The sequence below is a fragment of the Ambystoma mexicanum genome, chromosome 2p, assembly GCF_040938575.1.
Source record: "Ambystoma mexicanum isolate Mex_15411 chromosome 2p, UKY_AmexF1_1, whole genome shotgun sequence".
NCBI lineage: Eukaryota > Metazoa > Chordata > Amphibia > Caudata > Ambystomatidae > Ambystoma > Ambystoma mexicanum.
Genome location: NC_090923.1, coordinates 1,288,910,706 through 1,288,925,249, shown reverse-complemented (window position 1 = coordinate 1,288,925,249; position 14,544 = coordinate 1,288,910,706). Strand labels below are relative to the sequence as shown.

The 14,544-nt window shown below is 47.6% G+C and overlaps 1 protein-coding gene across 6 annotated transcripts in view; it reads right to left on the bottom strand.

The window, feature by feature from the left end:
- EEF2K (eukaryotic elongation factor 2 kinase) overlaps nucleotides 1-14,544 on the bottom strand; it is a 347,873-nt gene that overhangs the window by 61,814 nt on the left and 271,515 nt on the right. The window lies entirely within an intron of this gene.

Here is a 14,544-nt window from a genome sequence, read left to right as displayed (position 1 = left end):
TATTCCCTCCCATGCTGGAAGAAAGGATGTTATCCGGCCCCCGACCGGTGTTGCATGGGAGGGGACGTGAATCTTCGCGTCACTTGGTGTTGTTGGGGGCTTGGGAGCCTCTGGGGGTGGACCCCCGACCTCTCCCTTTGCCACGGCGCTGGCCTCTTTGGCTGTACTGCCCACTATTGGTCTGGTAATTGGTGGCAGGGTACTGTTGCTGCTGATTCTGCTGTTGGCGTTGGCCACGAAAAAAGCGTTTGTTGCCATAGCCGCGTCTGGTAGTGGGCTTAGAGATCTGGTCAAGAGTTTTGATAGTATCAAACTCTTTTTTAGCCATCTCCAGAGCCTCATCCACCGCTTTCCCAAAGAGGTTTGAGTCTTCAACAGGTTTATTTATTAAAGACGCCTGTGTCTCCGGTTTGAACCCTGAGTTGCGCAGCCATACATGGCGTTTTAGGAGTATTCCCTGAACCAGGGAACGTCCCGCTGTCTCTGCAGCATCCAGAGAGTTCTTTACAATACTCTGGTTGACCTGGGTTCCTTCGCCAATAGTTGATAGCAGGCGTGTACGTAGTGGTTCCGGCGCTTTTTCGGCGTCTTTGCGCAGTTTGGCCCGCTGCGCGTCCGCGTAGCTAGCTAGCAAAGAATTGTTCGCAATTCTTGCCGAAAAGGCAGCCGAGGATGTGACTCTCTTTGCAAGGGCATATAACCTCTTGCCCTCCTTGTCAGGTGGTGCCTCGCTGGTGTACAGCGGCACCCCTGCCCTCTTCCTTGTATTAGTTACTACAAGGGAATCCGGAATGGAATGTCCCCTGATGTACAGCGGGTCTGAGGGTGAAGGAGTGAAAAGCTTTTCAATTCTTGGATTAACTCCTCTGATTAGTGCGGGTGTGGATAGCGAAGGGATGATTCTTCTCTTCACTGAAGCGAGGAGGGGAATGGTCTGGCTGACCGGGGGTTTCTCCTTAATTACTCTTTCCACAAAGTCTATTTCAGGAGAGATCTCCCCAGTGTCCAGTTCGAAATGTGCTGCTGCTCTGCGCAACAGGGCATTGAATGTGGGCTGATCGTCAATGGGAGACGTGTTTCTAACAGGTGAATTGTCAGGAGGATTTAGGTTCAGGACATCAGTGTCCGAATATACTGATGGGGATTGCCAGGGATGAGAAGGTCCTTCTTCTGGATTTTCTCCAAAGCCTTCTCCTACCATGTCTGGGCTGTCTTCCAGACCCTCCTCCTGGTTCTGTCCCTCTTCATCGTCCACAAATTCATCCTCCTCCTCCAAGTATTGTTCCTCACCAGTGAGGTCATACACATTATGGAAATCTGAGGCTGTGTCCTGCTGGGGATTGAATAGTCTCAGATATTTGGCCCTGGGGTCCTCCTGAGGCCCTTCTCTTGTTCTCTTGGGAGTAGGAGGGTTCTGGGTCTTCATAAACCTCTCCATTCTCTCCATGCAGAGATGGAGCCTTTCCATGGTTTCATGGGGTACCCCTGAGCGGTCTAGCGGGGGAAAATTAGTGTCATCTAGCTGAAAACGGCTCGACCTCTCCCATGACGTCGAGGAAAGTGTCCCGTCGCGTTCCGAAAAGCCTTCCGGTGTGCTGGGGGTCCCCCCGACTGAAGGGGGTAGTCCCTGTCTTTCTTCGGGCTTTTTTGGCGTGTCTTACGACCTTTGCGTAGCGCTCGACGTGTCTTTCGGCGTACGCTTCTGGGTGTCTGCTACAACGATCCTCGCCAAGCTCTCTGCGACTCGTTTGTCAGCGGAGGGGTGTGGTTTTGACGTTACGGGTGTTGATCGTTCTACGGCGGCGTGTGCTCTCTGCTGGTGCGCGCCGGCCGATGGTTTGGGGGCGGCGCCCTTATTTGCCGAAAGCCCAGTCGCTGGTCGCGGCTGCGGTTGCGAGAAGGGCTTCGAACCTGAACGGTCCGGGCGGCGCCCTTATTTGCCGAAAGCCCAGTCGCTGGTCGCGGCTGCGAGAGGGGCTTCGAACCTGAACGGTCCGAGGAGGCCGCCGGTGGAACCTGCGTCTCCTTGGGCGCTGATGCTTTCTTCGTCTTTGACGAAGAAGAGCTATGGGTTGTGTGCTTATGTGTGGTATTGTGTGCGTCAGTGTCGCCGGGGTGTTCATCCCCATAAGCAGGGCGTGAGCCGAGCCCGTCGGGGCCGGGGACAGACGACGAAGAGCGCGTGCGCTCTTTAGAGGGGTGTACGACTTCCGGAGCGGAGGTCGTGTTATCACGTTCCTCGTCACTGTCGGTGGTAGCAGCGGCGGGTGAAGAATCGGCCTTCGACATAGCATAGGCCGCCCACCTCTTGACCCTACGGTCTTTTAGAATCTTTGGCTTAAGAAGCCGACAAGCCGTGCAACCCTCCTCTTTGTGATCGAGGGGCAAGCAGCGGTTACACCGTGAATGCTTGTCCTTCCAAGTAAACTTGCCCTTGCAAAGCGGGCAAAACCTAAAGGTCCTCTCCATAGCCGAGGCAATAAATCATGATAACGACCCCAAGGGAAAGGAAGGGGAAAAGGAAAGGCATTCTCAGAAAAGAACCAGAGATGTCCCACGACCCCACTCTCCCTACTGTATTTGGCCTGCGAGGCCAGACCACGTGTTCGGCAACGCCGAAGGATCTCCTCCGCTCGTCCCCTCCGTCGAAGATCTTGCTCGGCGGAGACAGCTTCACAACTGCGTCGAGGGAGGGATTGATGTGTTATATATTAAATAGGAAAACGACCAAAGGTCGAGGAGATGAAATCTGCAATGTCTCTCGAGGAGCTCCGCGTAAAGGCGACCAGTAGTTGGGCGGAAAAAAACAATCTGAGGGACCTCGACTCGTGAGGGATTGTGGGTACAACGCACGTCACTATAGGGATAGTATTTCAGACACGCCTTGTCGACGTCCCTTTTCGACTACGAAAAACAAAATGCAATACTCCGCAGTGACCACTGGATGTCGGACCTATGCACAGCATGTGATTCTAAGCAGATTAACAAACATCAGAAATATATATATATATATATTTTGCATACAGGGGAGGCCGGCGGGCGCATGTGAATCCATGAAAGATACCAATGCTGGAGAAATGGAGTTACAGGTAAGAAACTATTCCCTTCTCTAGCATTGGATCTTTCATGGATTCACATGCTTAGAATAGATTGTATAGCAGTAATCCTGATTTGGCGGTGTGAATGCAAACCAATACCATCCTAAGCACACATTTAGTCTTTTTTTAAAATTTTTCAAACTCCAGCGGTCACAGGTTGGTTTAGAAAACAACAACAACAACAACCACCACAATATACATTAAGATATATATATATATATATAGATTAAAGGACATTCCCCTGAATAGGGTTTACCTCACTGAAACAGATGACGTAGGACTGCTCATCCCATCTGTACATCGTCTGCATGCTGCCGTTCGAGGCAATAATGGCGGGTAAATGTATGTGGCACAGACCAGGATGCCGCTTGACAAATGTCTCCAAGCGGAATTCCGGCCCACAACGCCGCCGAAGACGAAGTTGACCTCGTGGAATGAGCTCTCGGACATCCTTCCAGCGGTTTCCCCGCCTTGGAGTGACAAAAGGTAATCGTCGACGAGGAGGATCTATGACCAATGCTTGTATCTCCGAGAGTCGTCGTGCTGAAGTGATAGCTACCAAAAAAGTCAACTTCCACAATACGAACTTCATAGACGAGGAAGCCACAGGTTCAAAGGGTGCTTTCATTAGTTGCGCCAACACTAAGTTAAGACTCCAGACCGGAGGAAAGCGTTTAATCGGTGGAAATGTACGAAACAAACCTTTCATGAAGTGCTTTATCAGCCTATCACTAAACAACGGCGACGACTGCCTTCTCCGTGCAAATCTTGAAATGGCTGCCAGGTGTACTTTTATCGACGAAAAAGATAACCCACTCTCTGCTAAATGCAGCAAATATAGTAGAAGCTGTTCCGGAGTTATATTCAGGGGCTGCAACCCCGGCTGATTTTGACACCACACGCAGAATCTCCTCCACTTGCATGCATACAAAGTGTTCGTGGACGGAGCTTGCGCGGCTTGCAAAATTTGATGGCAATCCGATGAAATAGTCAGGGTACCAAACTCAGAGAAGTCAGGAGCCATGCTGTCAGGTTGAGACTGTCCGGGTCGTGGTGTCACACTGTTCCCTTGTCCCGGGACAGGAGGTTCGGGACTTTCTGAAACGTTACCGGCCGCGCTACTGAAAGCTGTAGCAGGTCGGAGACCCACACCTGTCTCGGCCAATAAGGAGCCACCAAGATCACTCGACATCGGTATCTGTGAATCCACTGCAGGGTCCGCCGTATGAGTGGGTGGAAACGGGGGAAAAGCGTACAGAAACTTGTCCGTCCATGGGAAGGAGAACGCTTCCCCCAGCGAATTGATCTGCGGCCATCTGCTGGCGTACTGTTCACACTTCTTGTTCTCCCTTGTTGCAAAGAGATCCAGAGAAGGCTGCCCCCACTTTCTGAAAATCTTCGACAACTGACTATCGTCCAGTTCCCATTCGTGTATCTGGTCCATTTCCCTGCTGAGGGAATTCGCTTGCACGTTCTTTACTCCCGGAAGATGGTGGGCTACAATGGTTATATTTTGTTGTAGAGCCCACTGCCATACCTCCTGGGCCTCGGTGGAAAGAGTTCTGGAGCGAGTACCTCCTTGTTTTCTTAAGTAAAACATTGTTGTCATGTTGTCTGTCAATTTTCTCACCACTGACCCTTTTATGTGCAGTAGAAAAGCTTTCAGGGCCCAACGCACTGCCCTCAACTCTAGCACATTGATATAAAGGAGCGACTCCTTCGACGACCGCCGGCCTTGCATTTGGAGAGCGCCCAGATGTGCCCCCCATCCAGTCAGCAACGCGTCCGTCACTATGGTCATGCGAAACTCCGGCTCTTGCAGGGGGATCCCCCTGGACAGGTTTCCGAAGACTTGCCACCATCGAAGTGCCCGCAGGAGCTCGTCGTCGACGGTCAGTTTGTCCGACCAAAGTCCCTGGCTCTGGGACCATCGGTCTGCCAGGAATTCTTGAATTGGCCTCATGTAAAGGCGGCAGTTGTTCACCAAAGGGATGCACAAGGCCATGGCGCCCAGCATCGACATATATTCTTACTGACACTTTGGTATTGACTCTCCATTTCCTTGCCAGCTGATTGAGTCTGTGGATCCTCTTCACGTATGGTCTCACCAATCCTGACTGAGTTTCGAACTGTGCACCCAAGAACACCAAGCTGCTTGACGGAGTCAATGAGGACTTTTCAAAGTTTACCGCAAATCCCAGTCGTCGCAGAAGATGCATGGTGGCTTCTAGACTTGCTTGAGTTGCCATAGGGGACGATCCCCTCACTAACCAGTCGTCCAGGTACGGGTAAACATGATGTCCCTGTTTTCTCAACCATGCTGCAACCGGGGCTAGGCATTTCGTGGACGTCCCGGGAGACGACTTTAATCCAAAAGGGAGCACTGTGAACTGATAGTGGGTCTGCCCGACTACAAACCTTAGGAACTTTCTGTGTCGTTGACGCATTGGCATGTGAAAGTACGCGTCCTGGAGATCCAACAACACCAGAAAATCCTCTTGTTGAATCGACCGGATCACTTCCTGAAGTGTGAGCATTTTGAATTTTAGATTTTTTAACGTTTTGTTGAGGTCTCGAAGGTCGAGAATGGGACGCCATTTTCCGTTGGGCTTCCTCACCACGAAGTATCGAGAATACCCTCCTTGACCCCTCTTCGACACAGGTACCAATTCTATAGCCCCTTTTTGTAGCATAAGCACTACCTCTTGTCTTAAAACGTTCAGGTGGGGTTGAGCCAAAAACACTGGTGGAATGTGCGATGGCTTACTTTTGAATTGTAAGGAATGACCGACCTTTACAGTGTCCAAAACCCACCGGTCCGAGGTTATCTTCTCCCATTCGTCGACACAGTGAGACACCCTGCCTCCCAGAACGTTCTGAATCCCGTCATTGCTGGTCTTTAGCTTGTTTGTCTTTCGACGACGAGGAGTAGCCTCCCCTCTTCCTAGAGGCTTGATAGTCCCGACGTCTTTTTGTGGTCTGAGAAGCCCGCCTGTAGCCCTGCGAAGAGTACGACGGTCTATTGAAGGCACGGTCCCTTGATGATGAAAACCGTGAGTTTCCTGACGCTCCTCTAAAGGGGCGAAATGAACAAAAACTTCTACCACTCTGGAGGGCTCCCAGAGAGCGTGCCGAGTCCTCCTTCATGCCTTTCAAGGCCTCGTCCACCTTTTCACCAAAAAGAAGGTCTCCCTCAAAAGGCATATCCAACACCTTATGTTGCACTTCAGGTCAAAAGTTGGTGCACTTTAGCCATGCTTGTCTCCTCAGAACCACCCCGTTGTTGACCTGCTTAAAACCCGATTCTGCCAGGTCCACAGCGATATTTATAGAGTGATTAGAGGCCTCTTCCCCCTCTCTGATGAGTAACATCGCCGCCTTTCTGTGTTCGTCTGGGAGATGTTCTAGTATGGCTGCCAAACAATGCCACATCTCTCTATCATACCTGGCCATAATAGCCAGAGAATTGTCCGCCTTCACTGTTGTTGCACCCACCGACAACACCTTCTTGCCAAAGGCATCTTGCCTCCTGGCCTCGTTCTCCGGAGGAGTCGTGCATTTGTGATGAGACCTTGCTTTTCTCGCCGCAGCCGCTGATACCACCGACTCTGGGGTTGGTTGAGAGGCAAACATTTGGGGGTGGACTCGGGAATTTCTTCTCCAGTCTACCTTTTAATGCCGGCTCCGAGAAAGGATGAGGCATCGTCTGAAGTCCTTCTTGCCATACATGATCTAATATGGGGACTGAAAACACCGAGTTCCTCCTTTTTCCCATATGATCAAACAGAAAACAGTCTTTTTTCTCCTCCTCCTGGGCTAGTCCAAATTCGGTACAAGCCTTACTCATCATTGCATGGAAAGAACCAATGTCATCTGGAGGTGATGGCTGGGCTGGGCTCCTTGGAGCTTGAATTTCCGCTTCCGACTCCCAGGTCGGGTCTCTAAAGGGGGATAAAGATATATCCAATATGGACTCTCTCTCTGACTCGGATTCCAGCAGCTCTCCTTCTTCCGGGCGTGCACCTGGAAGGCCTTCATGGGACGGCACCGCCTTCGACGCAATCGGAGTTGGTCGATGGGAAGGACCTGGCTCATCGACACCTGGTCTCGCCGGAGCTGTAACCTGAGGTAACTTCTCATCCAATTTCTTCAACAAATTCTGCAATGTAGATAGAACCTCCAGAGACAAAACAGTTTGCGGGTTAAGCAACGGGGTTGTAACCGGGATACTTGTCCCGCTCGAAAGAGTCAGCCTGCTAACCCCTTGCAACCCAAGTTCTGCAGGTCCAGCCACCTGCTCACGCTCGTCGTCCACAGAGCATATGGACAAGGCTGCCTCCTGCTGCAACAAGGTTTCCGGCAAAATCGGGTCGTATACCTCTGGCCGCCAGGCCTCCTGTGGAGCATCCGTGGATGAGGCTAAATTTTGCACTGCCGTCATCGTCGCCGTCACCTGCGGCGGAACTCCTGAAGAGACGATCTGCGTCACTGGCAGTGAGGGAGTCGACGATCGTCCTCCCGTCGACGACGCTGGTAGCTGCGCAGATCCTTGAGGCGTTCCTGCCTTTTTTGAACTTGATCTGTGTTTTGCAGACTCTCGAGGATGATCTATGATGATCACCTGAGGAGGATCTTGACTGATCTTTCTTCTCCTTCTTAGATGAGGAGGACGACAACGAGGTTTTCGTTTTCAGCGAAGATTCTCTCGTGGAATGTTTTTCCGAAGAGCCTTTCTCCAACAGACAAGCTTTCTTCACCGGAGGTTCAGCCGATGCTGTACGGCGGGGAGCCCCTAAAGATTTAGTTGTCGAGGCCAAGCTATGCGTGGGGCCTACCTCCGAAGGGGGGTACGCACCCGCTCCGTCATTCAACCAAGTCACCAACCGGCAACTCTGGTCTTTGAGAGTCTTCTGGGAGAAGCCCTTACAGATGTCATGATTGTCTGCCGAATGGTGAGGGTGGAGACAATATATACAGTCCATATGGCCATCTCCGTCATACACTTTCTTTAACCCGCATGTAGAACATGGGCGAAAAAGAGCTTTCCCAGACATTAAGAAAAAAACGAAAAAAACATCCTAGCAAAACTAGTAGATGACACAAGGTGATCCCACTACTTTGGAAGACGGTTGAAATCTGAAGGGAGCCGTGGGGGCGGGGCATTTATACTGCTACGTCCTATTGGGGCATACGTAAGCAGCCCAAAACGACGTAGATAGGACACAGAAGTGTCGAAATTTTTCCTGTGGAAAACGGCTTTATAAATGTACCGAGGGTTCCCAGCCTGACGACGGGGAATATTCTAAGCATGTGAATCCATGAAAGATCCAATGCTGGAGAAGTCATATTCCTGATGGCGTTTAACTGCACTGCTGAGGTTTTAATGAATATGCCATTCCATCTTTGATAACACAGAGGTACCAGATTGGGTCCTGTGGATTGATCAGAAACCCTAGACACCAGTGAACAGGGAACAGACAGGGCACGGAAGCTATAACTGAGAGACAGTGAGCAATATATTCAGTGTACAGAGGTTTGATGTAGGGTTAACCAAGGAATATCCAAATTAATGCCAACCTGGTGGGCATCAATGAGGTAAAATGCTATGGTGTCATTATGAGTGTTACCGTTGACCATAACCATGTCTACGTTTCTGTGGTGATCGGGCCTGAGGAAAAAGCAGTGCCATCTACCACATGTACTGACTATGTCATTGTGTGTGGTGGGCCAGGAAATCTTGTGCATGCACTACAGCCAATTGGGATACAGAGAGTTGTGGTGTGCAACCCCATAAGTGACCAGCGACATAAGGATGCTGTCACGCAACCTAAATCTAGATGCACCAGGGCCAGCGCACGCACTGGCACAATAAGGCATTTTGCAGGGATGCACACAAGTGGAACACAAGACTGAGACTTCTGCAGGTCGAAAAATCTACGTGGCAGGGCTCTTGAATAGGCGGTCGTGACAGTGCGGCAGCTACTAAGAAATTACCCTTTAAGGTAAGATGCCATCAGAAGAATGTATGCATAAGATCGAAAGGGGGAAATATCAGTAGTTGTTGGTTTGATTATGGGGGTGGGTTTAACTATCATATTTCTTTGCATCCACGAATTTATTACACAAACCTGAAGCTATGTGACTATGTACTGGGCAGTAATATAAGTAGGTAATGCTGAGAGGTTAACCTTGAGGGAATTTTCAAGAGACTTGACCATCTAGCACAGGGGTCTGAAACTTGCGGCTCTCGAGGTGTTTTGGACTACGAAGCCCATGATCCTTTGCAATTGGCTATACTGGCTTGATGAAATGGAAGTTATAGTTCAAAACATCTGGAGAGCCAAAGGTTTCGGGCCCCTGATCAAGCAGGAGAACACTGAAGGGCAACATGTCTCATGCACCATTAGATATATGTATCTTCCATTTATTGAAATAGTAAAACCTTGTTTTTTTTGTTGATGACTTTAATATATCCATATACCTATGACAGTGTTTTACATGCACACATTCTATAACTTCAGTAGCCAGGCATTTAAGTTTATGGTGTGTGGGCTCTTCAGTGTCTCTCATGAGAGAAAATGTGGCGTAGTTTTAGTCTGGCGGGGCTATCAACATTTGCATTAGATGCAGAAACCACAATTGGCATTTTTAGGGTGTTGCAGTTAGTATAAATGTCATGTATGAGTGTCATGCGTGTCCTCTGATTCTTGTGCAATAGCTTTTGTATTAACTGTGATCAGGGTAAAGCGTTAGCAAATATCCCGGACCAGCTGATCCACATCACATTGCCCAGTTACCCTGGTTGAGGGTATCCAAAGGTGAAGGCTTGCCATATGATGTTTCCCTTGTGCAAACACATCAACCTCTTGAGTGCTATTTGATGTACAGTTGTGTGCAACTCCCAATTATATGCCTGTGGCATCTGCCGACTTAAGTTATCAGCAAGCCAATTTCATATGTTTGGTATGTGCTTTGCTACCACTGTAATTGACACCAGTGTCAAATTTGCAGTGCCATGTCAGACAGGCATTTGGAGTGTGTCTACCATATTTGTTAATATAAAACATTACTGTTGTATTATCTGTCATTATGCAGACATGTATTCCCATTATTTAAGATGGGAAACTGTTAGGGATAATTTTCATTTCTGTGCTAATTCCCTTCAACCTTAGAGACCCCCGCCCCAGCTCGTTTCTTGGATTTAAGACTTTTTAATTTTAACTCCTGAGTGAGTGGGACCTTTTTCTCACTCTCTCATGTGTTTTTCCCTGATTAGGATTTTGTGTTTTCACTGTTTTTGGAGTCTGACAAACTCCATAGGCATCTGCTTTTTGTATAGTGACACACAGCACCTTCAGTGCAGTGTCATTGAGAAGTCCTTTGGATTTCTCTTAAGGTTTAAATACATTTTCTTGGGTGAACTACAGTTCACAAGAATAGTAAGATGAAATTGATCTTACTTATCTTTTCTCTTTGTAGGTCCAGCACACACCATCTTATGTGGAGTGCTGCGGGGGTTACCTAGTGGCCCCTTATCCTACTTTCTTATGTAACATTTTTAGTCACCCTCACAACTTTAAATGACTGGTAGCAGTGGTTTACTTTTTACTACCATTGTGCATTTCTACCGCAGGCTGAACCCCCAGCTGCAGTACCGTACACATGGGTGTCCATATTGTCAAAATGGTGCTGGTCTTCTTTTATTGTCATTTTCTGTTTGTGAGTTCTTCCTTTGCTTTTAGTCTGTGCGTTGAGACAGGTTTGAGCCCTTTGTGTATTTTGCCTTTCGCGGGCTTCAGCCCTGAAGCGCGCCTTAGCTCCAGTTTGTCTGGAAGGACAGGATGTGACAGAGGGTCCCAAAACTCCCCTGTCCATTGTCTCTAGGAGTGCCTGAACAAAAACAGTCTTGATTCGTCGGCTGGCTGTCCTAGAAGGACAGCAACCCTACTTTGTGATTGACATCCTAGGCTGTGCATGAAGGGGAAAACTTGCTTAAAAGGTGAGGGTTTTGGGACTAGAAGCAGAGTCGACTACTGGAAGAAACATCCGAAGCAGAAAACGTGAAGAGAAGCCTGCTGCAACCTCCTGGACATCGAAGTACCGGTGAAGCCCTGCTGCTGTGCTGACCTCTTTTTTCATAGCGACAGAGAAGCTCCGGACGGGACGACTTCCTCCCTTGGGTTAGTGGGACCAACTAACCCTGAGACGAACTCCACTTTGGCACAATCCCCGATTTGCTGTGTCTCGCCGTTGCTTCAGAAGCCCAATGCCAGGGGTCGAGTGTCCATTACCGAGTGCAATATCTGCTGCGGAACGAATCCGGCCAAAAGCTCCAGGAGCCTTCTAAGGACACTCCAGAATCAGAAAATCCCGATCCAGTGCCCCTCACCAGAGCCCAGGATCAAGGGAGCAAGGAAAGTCCAACCAGAGATATTCGTTCTGCATCATTGCTGTTTGTGAAGCGCTGAAACTGCGAAATGCTGCTGAATCGAAGAGAACCTGTAGCTGCCGATGACCTTACGGAGTACAGCCGCAGGAGCACTCCAGACGTCCTCCCTCTTGTTCCCATGACTGAGGCTCACGAACCAGGGTCTGCTTGGCTGTAGCAAGATGTAATCCAGCTGGACCACTTTTCTTCTAACCAGAGGTTCTGTTTGGGCTTGGGGGTTCTTACCTTCTCGCCTTAAGTCGTGCTTTCTCACTTGAGATTTGCACTTGCTTAACCTTCTGAGTTGATTTCAACTCCCCTTTGCAAAGGCTTAACAGCGTGTGTGCCTACAGTGATTTTCTGAACCATCTGACTTTATGAAAGACTTTTATCCAAGAAGTGCATCAGAACTATAAACTTTGTCCAATTGACTTTGGCTGTGCTGGCTCCCTAAAGGCACCTTTCAGAAACCATTGACTTTGGCATTGCTTGTCCCTCATAGGTTGCAATTTGTTGAACACTTTTACTGCTGGGAAAGGCTTACCTAGATTTCATTGGAGGATTCCAACTATCGTTTTACTTCTTAAGAAAGTATGCTCTGACCTTTCTATTGTTCCTTAACCCTTCCTTCCTGAAACTCAGAGTCTATAAAGTATATTGGTGTTATATATAAATGCAATACTATCTTTGTTATTGAAGTCACTTCAGGGTGTATGAGAAATGTATTAGCATATCCAAAGAGTATTCACCACCTTTATTGAATGTTGAAAAGTTATTCCAAAGTGTGCTTGCCCGTTACAAACAATTGCCCTTTTAAAGAAGCTTAACTAAAACTTGAAGTGTAAATAAATACATATATGTATAACTGAAACCTTGAGAGTGCAAGTGTTACTTGGTTACTTGTATTGACAGATTTCATTTGTACAGCCCTACAGCTCACATTTACTCCTCTTGAGATAGACCTGGCTGCTCAGTCACACTACCAACTTGTCTAGTACAGACCTATACCAAAAGGTGGGCTACCTAACACCAAGCAGATAAGTCTTGTGTAGTTTCACACAGTGTGACTGCACCAATTCCTATCTAACAGAAACATATACGTTCTAGGCGAATTGCCATTAGCTCCAACACACTGATGTGTAGACCTTGCTCCAACTTTGTCCAACTCCCTGTACTATTATGGACAATAAAGGGATCCAATCATAAGAGAGATGCATCTGTTGTTATAGTCACCAAAGATGAGGAGACTGAAAAAGGTTGCCCCTTTGTTAGGTTCTGTGTGTTTTACCATGTTGTGACAGAATGACCCATGGTGTTTCAACCAGTAGATCCTCCCAATATTCCTCTTCCAATTATCACTATTTACCGAGCTACTCTTGTACGGGGCTCATGTGTAGTTTTGTGATAGGCACTAGGCGAATACATAATGCCATTATACTGAGATTTCTTTTTACTAACATTCATCACTGTCAGACAGTGTGACATCTTGGAAAGAGGAACAGTTTCCACAAAGTCTTGTATCCTCTCCTGTGAATTAAAGGCAAATGTCCTGTGCAAGTCTACCTGTGCTCCCAGAAATGTCTTCGACTGGTTTCGGATTTAATTTAATGTCACATTATTCTAGATGCGCCCAATGTAATGCAGGTGCTGCACTGTTGTGTTTGTGTCTTTGCACTGAGTTGCTGTGTTCCACTGTGTTAGCCAGTCATTGGGCTATACAAGTGTACTGCAATTCTACGGAAGTAAGTTGCCACTACTGATAATACTTTTATGAACTCACTTGGTGCAGATGTAATAACGAATGGAAGGATTTTGACATGATAATGCGACGTACACACCCAGGAGAGTCAGTGTTTTCAATGCTTTCTATGCATTAAAAAGTGAAAATAGGCATTCTTCAGTTCAATGACTGTCATGTTGTTGCTTTGTTATAGTAGTTGTATTGTCTCTTGTAGGGTCGTAATGCACCTTCACAAGCTTGTTTAGAGAGGTCGCAAGTCCAAGAATGGTCGTAGATTTCTATCTTTTTGAGGAATGCAGAGGTATGAGGAATAGATATTGCAATAATTCCCTTTCCTGGTATCTCTTAGATGGTTCCTTTTTCAAAGAGGGCTTTGGAATTTGTTAACGATACTGCAAGAAGGTGTGACCTTCTCTTGCATTGATTATGTGGTATCTGTAATTTGTTTCCATCAAATGTGATGCAGTAAATGTGACGTATCTTGATATCTCTATTTCGATTTTTTAGGATTTCTGGCATATACAGAGAGTAGCCCTATTCGAAACCTGCTGCACGTGGCAAACATTTTGAAAATTGGATGAGCCAAACTCGAGATATTTACTTTTTAATATTCTATATTTCTATATTTCTAACCTGTCCTGTAGATCCAGAGTGAAACAAAATATGTTCGCGGATGCACACATCCACTAAAAAGAGACCTTTCCATATCATCCGTGTTATTCATCTTAGCCCACTGTTAGCAGTAATGGCAGCCACCATGTATTTCCATGGCAGCTGCCGCTACCTATCTGTTGTTTGCCTCAGCTGAGGAGAACCACATAATCAGCGGTTATTGTGCTACTGGATGTGGGATCTGTATCCAAACAATTGATGTGCCTATCACTAGCTGCTACACATAAACATAAACAACCATTACCTACATTATGGTTTTTATCAATAGGTAAATTCTCTCAAACTGCCCAGAATCACTGAAAAGGCTTTGCCCAATCCCTTTGTCCACCAAACTGAGAGTCTACTTGCTATCCCAAGCAGACATGGTTTTTTGCCCCATGTTATCAATGGGAAAACAAAAGCAACAATATCACATCAATCAAAAAAGCCAGTCCAAAAAAAGCATCTGAAGAGGGGAGCTTTGAACGGAGGTGAGCGTCCAAACCACTTCCCAACCCATGCTGTAATTCTGAAGCCCATAGAAACGTACATAAGCTTTAGCAGCACATACTCTTATGTCAACAAATGCTTCGCTTGCTCAAAATGCTGCACAAGCACAGCATGTT